The 12,145-nt window shown below is 44.6% G+C and overlaps 1 protein-coding gene across 9 annotated transcripts in view; it reads left to right on the forward strand.

Moving 5' to 3' along the window:
• The window catches only part of msi2b (musashi RNA-binding protein 2b), a 182,195-nt gene that overhangs the window by 106,016 nt on the left and 64,034 nt on the right, over positions 1-12,145 (forward strand). The gene's annotated exons all lie outside the window — the stretch shown is intronic.

The following is a 12,145-nucleotide window of genomic DNA, read 5'->3' on the forward strand; positions in this document are numbered from 1 at the left end:
GGCTGTCACTTTATCTGGAAACCTCTGCCGGTGTTATTGGAATCGAATCCTCAAGTCGGTGCATTATGGGAACTTTTTGGAAGCCACCTGCCTGAATGGTCTGTGCTGGTGTCTTTGTGAGGCGTTGACAGCAAATGACAGGTAGTTCTGCAGGAAATAGCAGCAGTCGTTTTTCTGTCACACCAGTCGAGTCACTTGTAGGCAGAGTGGGCATCAGAGGATCTCACTGAACTGGGCTGAGTGCTGCTTTGCTGTAAACGTTTGTTTGCAGAGAGACTCAGCCCGTATAAATGTTTAAGTGCAGCTGGCTCGGATCGAACGCTGCATTGTTTTATGTGTACGTGCAGGCAGTCTCGTTTTATGTGCGTTCGTGCATGCGTGGGAGTGTGAATTTCTGCACACAAACTCTTTTCAGTCTGGTAAACAGTTTCTAAGTGTGGAACATGTGAACTATAGTGGAAGGGATCTATGGCTTTGAGGGGATTTTGATCTGTAGTGACAGAACCCAGTGTGAAGTCTGCTTTGAGAACTCTCTCCCTCTCTCTTTGAGTCTCCGTGTCTCTCACCCGCTCTGCTCTCTGCATCACTGCCAGTCCTCCTCTGAGTGGGGATGGGCAGCAAACTCTGGGATCCTGTTAGGCGTTTGTCTTTGGGCAGCAAAACGCCCTTCAAATGGAGACAATGATGGAGAAATCGTCTCCATGACGATTTTTCTGCTGACAATGGCCGTATTTATATTGAGTGTGACACTAAAAGGATGCAGGTGCTCTCGTGTCTGCGGCCATTGTTTTGTCCAAACAGCATTTTCATATTTTGTTCCAGTTGGAATTTGAAAATGTGGCTATTTGCTGCTGTCATTTTAAAATCACAACAGGCTTTCCAGATGAATTGCACAGACTATTACAGACCTATCAGGAAGGTTGAATAATTCATCCCATCCATTGGTGTGATTGTGTAATATTAATGGGTCATCTGGCTCATGACCACAGAGGAGAGGACACTGAATATAATATCAGACGAGCCACGGATGGGGCCCCCTCTTTAACACTGCCTACAGATCCGGTGATGAGCATCTGGCAGCCCGCCGTTCAAATCAATTTCCCCCGTGTGCTCATTTTTATCTTACAGATTGAATCATGAAAAAATAATTCCACATTTTCGGCAGCACTGCAGAGATAAAAACACATACTTTATTTAACAATTCAAGTCTTACAGAGTGGATTTCTTCTTAAACCGTGAGGCCTTTTCCATAAGCTGAAGCCCCGGAAATAACATTTCACTTATAATGACTTGGCTTCTTGGAAATAGTTTTTTTCCATTACCAATTTTTCGTCAGCCTTGAATGCTGTCAATATGCATCAGTGACATGTTGTATATTCCAAATGTGGTTTCTGCTTACTATATGCATAGCAGCTGAATTATCAGCCTGCTTACATCTAAGGCCCGCAGCGACGGAGCAGCCTAAAAGTCAAATAAGAGTGGGGACCCTAATGAGCATAAGGGAAACAAATGTCGCTGAAGCCATTAAGCACAATTATATTTAATTGAGATTCTATAATTTTGTTTTTACAGGCACATTAAATCCATAATAGTAAAAGAAAAAAACAACCTACATATGATTACAGATCTGCTCATTTGAATGCTATCTCCATGACTTTTAATCCATCACACACTCCTCAAAGGTGTTCTTTTTTTTCCGTTATTATTTTTAACACAGCTGCTGCATTGTGCTGCTAATAATCCGTGCTTTGTCAGGGAGCGGTTATTGGGTGTGAGATGCATGATCGACACTTGATTGTAAGTGTGTTTTCTTTGGGCCGGGCTGTATTAGATAGGGGACGAGCGTCACACTCTGCTAGTAGCTGCATTGTCCTTCAGATGGTTCCTGTGAGGCTGGCCAAACGACAGCCAGAGGAGACATTCTTTACTGTTTTCATTTTCTCTGTACTTTTTCTTTTCTCCCTCTCTATCACCCCTGGTCATTCACTGCGTCTCTTTCTTCTTTTTCTTTTCTATTTCCGTCCGTACTCCATCTCGTCACCCAGCCCGTCGTCACCCTGCCATCTCTCCATTGCCATCCTTTCCCCTCTGTCTTTCCTGCTGGAGGACAGTCGCTGTAAGCAAAGCTCCTCACAAAGGCACACACTGCACACCATCTCCTTGGCATTTAAAGGAGTAGAATACAGCCAATTGTGTTGGAAATTGAACTCTCTTAAGCCTCCCTTCCCACTGCAGCAGTTCATTGTGGGTGAGTTCAGTGTCTTTGGTGAGCAGCTTGGGCTGTCCAGAGGTTGATGCCAGAGGGCACCCATTGTTCCCTGCTCTGCTGCAGTGTCCCCATCATTTTGTGACAGAAAAGAGCGAATTAGCAATGTGTATTTTACATTTTTAAACACCCAGAAGGTATATGCAGCACTCCATGAGGGTTAAAACAGGGGCGGTGTTTTGAGACGCCATGGGCACTGCGGTCACACATGGCACCTCTCCGCGACTTCACGTGTATCTGGGATGAAACAGTGAAATAAAAGCTTTTGGAGTAGCCCCGGCTCAAAATCATTCTGTCATATGCTGTCTTCTGCCTCCCTGCAGGCTGACATTTTATCTATGATCTAAGATGTGATTTTACTGTCAAACACAATTGGTAGTGTCAAGGAGAGTGTTGCTGAGGTGAGAAAGATGGCCTCTCTTAGAGGAGGGGATGGTGATGAAAGAGTGGCAACTATCATTTTCTACCAAAGCACTGATGTTTAATTTGTAAGTACAAGGTATAGTCCATGATGGATGCATTCTTTGCCTTGCTACCTCTCCTTTATTAAGTGCTACTTCTCCGTGCCATAATTAGCCCACCATGTTGCCACTCTCTTAATAAATTCCTCTGTAGCACAATTATACAGATGTAATCCATGCAGGACCTTCAGAAGGGGAAGTATATTGAGGCGCTATACGGTACACTAATGGTGGGATATGTGTTCAGGAGTGGCTTCTCAACATCTCATCTGATTCACAGGAACCCAAAAAAAGACAAGTTCAGACAATGCAAATTAGTACATCGCAAACCCAATCTCTAATTGCATTCTTACTATTATAAGTAGCTGACTAATTGGGTCAAAGCTGCACGCCACAGTGATTGTTTGATCCGTGCTCTGCAAAAAAGGAGAAAAACAACTCTGCATCAGCCCTGTAGTTTTCTTCAGGCTTTTAGTTTGAACAGGCTTTTACTTAATGGCTGCAACTTCAAATATTAAAGTTGCTACCTGAAGTCTATCTATTCTATGGGATGCACATGCTCTCTTACCTTTTTAAGTACACCATTAAGACACATGATGAAACACTAATGAAATCCCCCCCCCACACACACATTATTTTAGAGTAGTTTGTAACCAGATGGCATTCATTAGAGTAGCTTTATGTCTATGCCTGTGTGACTGATTGTAAGCCAAATTCCTCCTTTATTTGAATGATGCAAGTCATAGTAATGTGCAACAGTATCAGGGAGCAGCAGAAAGAAATAAAGGCTGAACTGTTTTTCAGTCATTAGGGGGCTTTGAGCGAGCGAGCCACTGAGCACAGGCACATATATTAGAAGGCATGTTCCTGGAGATGAATGAGAGTCTTGGTTTTGATCGGGGACAGGGGGAGAGAGAGTGTGAATGTCTATAGCGCCTTTTATATAGGCTTAAGGGGTTGGTTTTCTTCTTGGCAGACAAACAGAAGACTGCATTGTGTGTGTCTGTAATCTCTTTACCTGGATTGGCAGCAAAGCTAGCAAGTGCATCTCCCAGTGTGGAATTGGCACAGAAGAGTCAATGTCACACTGAGCGAGTTGCCTTCCAGACACCCAGACCCTGCCTGGGAGACAGCTCGCGTGGATGTCAGCATGCATTTCTCTTCAGCATGTGTGTCTTTGTTGATTTTATGGGTTTTTCGCTGCCTTTGTAAGCGATGCAAACCTCCTAGTCTAGGGCCGTATAAATGCAGCAAAGTTTGACTTTGTTGTTGCGTTTGTCACCATTTCAAAAAAATGTCCCTCGCAGAGCAAAATACTTCACACCAGCATCCACAAACTCCTCCATGAACAAAGGCTTTAGTGGCATTTTTTGTCACTATACGGCAAGTATTTGACATGAATTTACCCCTTTCTCCACACTGGGGGAGAAGGGGGAAAAAATAATTGGTCTTATTATCTCTCATCTCTTTGGCATATCAGATTCATTATTTTTTTACGGCGACTGCCAGTATGAGTCCTGTAACCTGGGTAGCAGAGCTACGCCTCCACAGGTTAACTGTTGCTCCCTGTAAAGCTCTGGTATTTGACGTCACCACAATGCCTCATCAGCCACCGGTGCTAGGGATTGAACATGGCCGACTGAGCAGAGGATGTCTGTCTCCAAAGTGATTGCTGGCTCATTGACTGAGTGGGAGAGGAGAGGTCGGGGGGGGACACGTGCAGTTGGAGGAGAAATAGAAAGGGGAAGGTTGGAAAGAACACGGACCGAGCGTATGAAAAGCAGGAAAATTAGAATGGCTAGAGAGGGATGAGGAAGCAAAGAAAGAGGAAGAGGAGAGTGTCTCAGCGGGAAGTCTGCCCCTGCTGGCTCCTCTGGCTGGAAGCTGCTGCTGATGGCTTCAAAAGAGCGCCAGGCAGTCTAGGTCTCTGCTTCTAGCAATTAGAGATCACTCCAGCGGATGCCTCCTGGCCGGCCTGCAAATCCCTCAAAAATACCCTCTGATTACTACTGTAGGACACAGGCTGTTTACCAAATGGATCTAGAGCTGCTGAGAGTGAGGTTTGATAATGCCTTCTTTTGTTCAGGCAAGAGAGGGAGCAATGTCTTTTGAGTTTTAAAAGACGGTATGCCTTAAGAGGTGAATATAAGCCAAGGGAAAGAAGAAAAGTTAACCAATTCTCTAATTTCTCATCCAAGTGGCTCTGAAAGCAAATGGCTGGCATTGTTTTTACAAGAGAATAAAATGTATTTGGACAGAACTCAAAGTATTTCTCCGTGCCAACTAGAGCCAGGTCTTCTTTGATGCTTAATATCCTCCTCTGCCAATCCCTTTTTAAACAGATGAATCCCTGCAGGCTCCATGGGAGTTGTAGTGTTTACAGATCTCAGCTCCTCTGTGCTCGGTGACTACCGTATAGCTGCACCGATGCAGAGTAAAACAATCAAACGCTGTGCCTGACTTAACTGATTGACACAGCATTCCCATCAACTGGGATCAGATATCCCTGCATGTTTTGTTGGTTTTTTCCCCGTGCATCGCTTCACAACACGAGCTGGCTTCTTCTTCATTGCTTTCCTCTCACCTTGACAGACCCGATATTAGCGATTATTTTGAATGTCATTTAAATGGCAGAGCTAATCATACTCTCCAGGTCTGCCTCCACCCAAGGGCCCCTTGCCTTTCCCTGATCACAGTGTCAAAGGAAATGATGTGTTTAGCCATCGGTACCATAATAGCTGCCCCAGCTCATCATCTTTGCTGGGGAGGCTTCCGTCGGAGTGAGATTATGTCTTCATCAGGGTGGCCGTTGCGATCCTGACACCATCAGAGCAACGGAGCTCGTATTTAAAGCTCGTTTTTTTACACCACAGGTACACTTGTGTAGGTTACTGTTAGCATTCTGTGCACAAATTAGCTATATTTAGAATTAGGTGATTAGGGGGAATAGACTGTTTCTCCCTTCCAGTTTTCATCATTGACACTCCTTTCTATGTTTCTTCTTGGCAATATATATGTGTGTGTATGCATTTTGAGGCTGGACTATGCCTCACAGACCAGATGGCTTTGGTTTTGAATTAGACTGCTGCGCTGGCCCGGCATGGTCATTCTAAAGCAAAGGAGGATGGAGGCAAGAGATTGTGCAAGAAAGCCTGGGGTTTTAATCTCTTCCCCGTGTTTATCTCACCACTAGGAGACAAACCATGTGCCATTAAAAACATCAGCTACTCCCACTGGTTGGCTGCATGGCTGCACCCCTGAAGGCGTTTGAAGGACAAAATGAAAGGGACACAAAAAATGGCGCTGAAAGACACATTTGTGTATGATAGGCACAATCTGATTTCATGCATGTGTATGCCTTGGAAAGCCATATTGATGAGAATTCTCCCTGGCTTTCCAGTCTATATGAATGGAAAATGGGACACACTGCATGTTTAAAGCATTTATTGCATCTAAAAAGCAAAGTAAAAGTTATTTGAACAAAAATAAGCAAACGCATTTGGCCTCCGTGAGGAACCGGTCTCTTCAGGAAATGAAAATGCCAGCATGGAATTGTCATCATATTGAGAGTAAGCCAACCCCTGACCTTGTAATACCCCCACAGCTTCTCTATTTGTGACCTGCTGGATGCTCTTAGAAAGTGAAACCATCAGGGAGTATCTACTGCTCACATCATCATTCTCAGAACACCTAATAGTGGATTTAGCAAGGTTAAACCTCCCGTGAGCTTGCAGCCTCCGTGACCTGGAATACTGGCACACAGATATACACAGATGCACGACAAAGACACACTCCTCCAGACAAGTTCACCTTAAGAAATGCAGAATTGATGTTTTCACATCTACTGCAGATGAGACTCCTAAACCTCTGTCATGGATAATTACCAATAAGATCCCAGCTCAAGTAGTGACTATCCACACACACACACACACACACACGCAGGCCCATTCCGGAACATTCCCATCTTGCACCTGTTCCCAAACTATGTGGCCATGCCCGTGGGGCATATCCTGTAGAGGGCAGTAATATGTCGCACTGGAAAATTTAATGTCAAAAAGAAAAGACAAGAAAGAAATCAAACCTCTCTCCAGTTTTAGTGGAAACCAAACTCATGATGTCCAGAACACTGCTGTAAAGATATAAATACTAGTTCCTCTTTCATACATAACAGGAAGTCTCCTGTAAAGTTACAAGGTTTTGAGGTGTGAAATTGCCGGTACAGATTTCCAAGAAAATCAGCACCAGCGCTCTTTCACACATAAACCCTTCCAGTGAAAATGATGGACCATTGGTGGGAAATCTGCGTGTGTGAAACGGGCTTTACAGAGACGGCCAGGGGGGAACTGGAAGCTCTGCTCTGCATCCTCCTCTGTATTTACAGCGTGATTGGTGCCCACCCAGGCGTCTTACAGCTGAGCACAGCACATGGGGGAATTAGCTAAATGTCTGTTGTGCAGCGTTAGTGAAATATGTCACTTCTTGTCTTTGTAACGTGATTCCAAACTTGCTGATCGCAAGAGCAATGTTTTTGTAAACGTGCCGCGGTCAAAGATGAACTGCATAAACATCTGTTCGCAGTGCCCATGTGTTTTTAATAGTAAATCCATTTTCGACATTTCCAAACCGGCTTACTTTTTATCTTTGAGTTATTATGAAATGTGTGCAGAAAATCCTGTGTCTCTTTTTGGTGTTTTGCTGCTCGGCTCGTGCGGTTTTATTAGTAAAAACAAACAAAAAAGCTGCAACAAAAACCTGTCAAATTTCAAGCCAACCGCTTCGAAATTAGTGCTTTTCCTGAGCCTCTTCAGTGTAATGGCGGTCACATTTCAGCAGCCCACAAGGCTGAAAATCACAATCAACTGCTCCAGCCGCAGCAATCACTTCTTTGCAGATAGATTGCAACCTGAATTAGATTACATTACCTCAAGTCCGGGCATTTCATCATAGATTTATGAAGAAAAGACAATGGTCTGATTTCTTTCACATGTGTTTTTTCGTGCTATTTTCTGAGCTCTTAGGGTCAAGATGAGTGTCTTTGTCATTTAAGGCATTTATCCATCCTGCCAGCCTTTCAAAAGGATCCTCTCAACTTCATTTTTTTTCATTCTGTCATCATGGTTGATCTTTATTTGACCAACTTCTACAGCGTTGCCCCTGCTGTACCTTCAGCTGATTGGTCTCCCACTGCTGTGCTGGTCTCCCACTCAGAGTTGTAGGTGGCCTTTTTTGAAGTGGGAGCTTTTTTTCTTCTTCACAGAAACAGCCAAAACAATCATCACACGGCAGGGTACTTCCTGGCACTGCCTTGTGTGGTGCCAGACAAGATAGCCCTGGAAAATAAATACATTTTTACGCGTAGCCATAAAAAAGCAACAAAAAGGGCAATTTTGTTTGCAGTCATGAACAATGAAGCACCTGTGATAACCAGTGAGTCAGAGGGGGGCATGCTGTGTCCGTCCCCATATCCACCAGCAGCCCTCGGACCGCCTAGCACATTTACAACAAGTCGAAACATGTCCAGAAGTGACACGCGGACGCGCTAAAAAACATCGCGTGATGGGTCTTTTTTATTCCCCCCTCCCGACAGACAATAAAGATGCTTTTGAATATGGCGAGCACCTCTACACCACAGGCGCACAGCTGCTGAGATGACCTGTGATGGTGTGTGAGTGAGTGTGCCTCCACGGTGTAATAAGGGTTGCCTAGCCAAGCGTGAGTGTCAGGCTGAAGATGCCTGGCTCATTAGGTACCATGGCAGGATAATGTATGAACAGAGCTGCTGAAAAGAAAGTGAGGAAGAGAGGAGCGACCATTGTTTTCTGTCTTTTCCGTCTCTCCTCGCAGCCTGCTACTGCTCCTCCTCCTCCTCCTCTTTCCACGCTGCCAGTTTCTTCTTTGTGCGTGCGCGCCTGGGGATATTTGGGCTCCCCGGTCACATTATGTCCCCTTTTTGATGCAGAACTGCCACTCGGCGGGTTAATACCATTTATTCGTAAATGAATTTATTTATCGGTTTATTACGTTTAACTCGTTGCGTCTCGCTTCCTGCTTGTTTATGTGGCTCTCTTTCTCGATTGACAGGTTGCCAGTCATGGTAGGATTCCATATCCCATCGGCCTCATGCAGCAGCTCGTTGCTAATTGAGTTGAATGCGTAGCTCGTCTCTCCTCAGTGAATCCATCTGTCGCCGTCTTGTCATCAGTTTGTTCGCACTTGACAGGTTCCAAGTCGGTCTTTGTGTGTTTAATTGTGCGCTCCTCTGTAGGTGTGCTGTGCCTTTTTACTAATGCAAAAATGTCTGTGTGTGCGCATGCATACATGTGTGAACGTGATATACAAACAAACGAAATGGGTAGCTGCCTAAGGACCTTCTCTACCTACGTCTCTTACTCCACTGATTCCCACAGAGAGCCGGTCCTCAGCCAGTTTGTGCAATAACGGTTTACTTACACTTGTTCTGCTGGTGCTTTGGTGAAAGATCTACAATAAATCTGGTTATGAAATGATGAAGGTCGGAGTCAATCCAGGCTCAGCAATAACTTCTGCTGGAACAATACTGGAATTCTTAATAAAAGGTTCTGGGAAATACTTGGAAAATATTAAAAACGGAGGATTGTCACTTCAAGTCAAAAATGTATTTTATGATCCTGCTCCAGACTAATAATCAACAGTTGGATAAGCCTTTAGGCAAGCTTTTTGGACACTAATGGCAGCAATTGACATCTTCAGGAGAAACACCTAGAAGTGTAATTTTGAAATGAAAGGCTGTTGATATAGAGATGATTGAATGAAGATAGTTGTTGGGGTTACAGAGGAATTACCCCGGGATGTTGGTGAGATTAGACACTGCGATCAGTTGTCACTGGGTTTGTCTTCCGTGGATGCGACGGTTGTGTGTGTTCCTTTGGGAATCTCGCCGTGGCAAACATGTTTTTTGGTCCTGATCGATATTGTGCTCACGCTTAAAGAGACTGAACTTAAAAGGCGGCACGTCTGTGTGATGTGTTCAGTAGACAGTTAACGTCTAGTGTATTTTACCGCCTCACCTTCATCGCTCGCTTTCATCGGCGCTGCCAGCCTCTCGCTGCTCCTCCGCTCCGCTCGGTTCTCTCAAAGTTGTGTGCGTGAGCAGAGATAGAACGAGAGACATGAGAGAACGCACAAGAGGAGGAGAAGGTGCGCGTTGGTATGTGCATTGATGGCATTTCACACAGCAGCGTGTGTCCTGGCTTTGATACCGTCTGAGCCGGCTGGAAGATGAGAGCGACTAAAAACGGCTGATGTTTGAACTCGGAGCTTCGCTGTGCTCCTCCGTCAGCATAATTTGGGAGGGGATCCTGTCTGGAGGGCAGACTTGAATATTTTCTCAATCCTAAGTGTTTTATTGATACCTCCAGAGGCTTTTTTTGTTTTTTTCTCCCCCCTCCTGTTTGTGTTCTTGGCGCATGTGGGCCTCCTGACGCACTACAAATGAGCCTCTCCCTGATCATCAGTCCTGCATTTCACGCTCATGTGAACTTTATTGTGACAGATACTCGCGCGTTCTCCGCTTCCGCGCGTGTGCACGAGCCGGCGTTCATATAAACAGCCCGGCCGAGGCTCCTCCTTTAAAAGTGCATCTTGGAAGACAGCTGTCTGAAACCTCAACTTATCTCCATCATCTTTGTCTGGCGTTGTTGCCTCTGTGACATCACCCCGCGCCTCGCTGGCGTATGCGTCTCCATCTTTGTTTCCTAACCACCTTTGCCTCTGTCTGCACAACCTGCCTGCCAGGGGCATTCTCCTCCAAAGAGAAGTGATGTTTTTACTTTTATTTTCATCCTCCATTTCTGCAGAAACACCAGCTCAGAGGAATCCATATCATCTTTTTTTCTGTCCACCAACCTGCAAAAACTCAGTCCCCCCCCCCCAACCACCACCACCACCATCCAATCCATCAGACAGCAAGCCAGCCTCACTGACTCCTGCCTCATTTCTCATAAATTAGTCTTACCTCTCACACACTTTCTCTTTTGTTTCTTGCTCTTACTCATTCCATTCTCCACATGCCCTCTCCCGCCTTCCACCTCTCCCTGGTCCTCACATTTCATTTTTCTTCCTACAAATGCCACACAGCAGTCCCTTAAGAAATGTCATTTCTGTCTTCTCCTTTTGTTCTGTAATTTCTTCGTGTCCCTCCTTTTCTCTGGGGAATTCATTTATCGTTGCCTGTTCTTCTGTCCCCAACTCTCTGATCTCTCTGTCTCAGTCTTCCTCCCCATGTCTGTCTCTCTGTCTTTGTCTTTGACACTCTGCTGGTCCCTTTCTTTCCTTCTTCCCGTCTCCTTTTCTTCCTTGTACACGTTTAATTGAGAAAGACCGCATCAACGTGGATGATAGGTGATGCATTTTTGATATAGTGATGTATTAATAATGACTCACAGGACTACAGATCAATAAATGCACCAGCTGTCAAAATAAACACTAATTTTGTGTTATTTCTGTGTTGTCCTGTAAAGAGATATCATGGCTTATTTAAAGTTCTGCCAGTGTAGTTGATTATCATGACGCCTTTACATGTTGTGTTTTATGTTGTTTAAATAATGAATATTAAAAAAAGAATCGTTGCATTTAGCCAAACCACAGCGAGACCAAACAATCGATGTTTGGCGATAAAGATGCTGCAATATAAGTCAATAATTACATTGAATTTCTGTAATCAGCATGTATGGCTGGATGTTTGTTTTTGCCCTTGAGGTTGATACCATTGGTCAAGATTGAAAAGTCACATCGGCACTTATTTGTCTAGCCAGCAAGGACAGAGGGGGAAAAAAAGCCATTTTCACCCGAAGCAATTGTCAGTTATCTTTCCCCCTCTGGTATTCGTGAGATAATCCTTGTCACAGGGAGCGACGCCCAGATCTGGCGTGGATGCTTTAGAGCAAATTGGTAAGATGTCTCACAGAAATTCAGCGATTCGAATTTGATTCTGATTCTTCTGTGCAGGGTAAACCATCACAGACCACACACACGCTCCCAAGTGGTCCGAGAACCAATTTGTTAGACCTGTGACAACAGACAGGGTGGCTGTATGAAAACACACCGGTCTCACCCCTGATGTTATAATACATTTTTCACAATGTATTCATGTATAATTGAGCTGACCGGCGGTGGGAGGAGTTGAAGTAATGAGAACGATTAATGGTTAAAACAAGCCAACGCCCTCATACATGTTATATAATTAATATTATTATCTTGGCCGGGTTTCCCTTGAAAAAGAGGTCATTCCACCAATGGACCGACCTGGTTGAATAAAGGCTCAGTGAATGAAGGAAAAATAAATATTCAGGTTCCGGCAGTCAAATTTCCCAACAGCTGCCAAGATGTCCAAACTGGAAATATGAGAAATTCATTATTTTCTCCTGCTCAGGGCTTCTGC

The sequence above is a fragment of the Takifugu rubripes genome, chromosome 15 (genome assembly GCF_901000725.2).
Source record: "Takifugu rubripes chromosome 15, fTakRub1.2, whole genome shotgun sequence".
In the NCBI taxonomy this organism is placed as follows: Eukaryota; Metazoa; Chordata; class Actinopteri; order Tetraodontiformes; family Tetraodontidae; genus Takifugu; species Takifugu rubripes.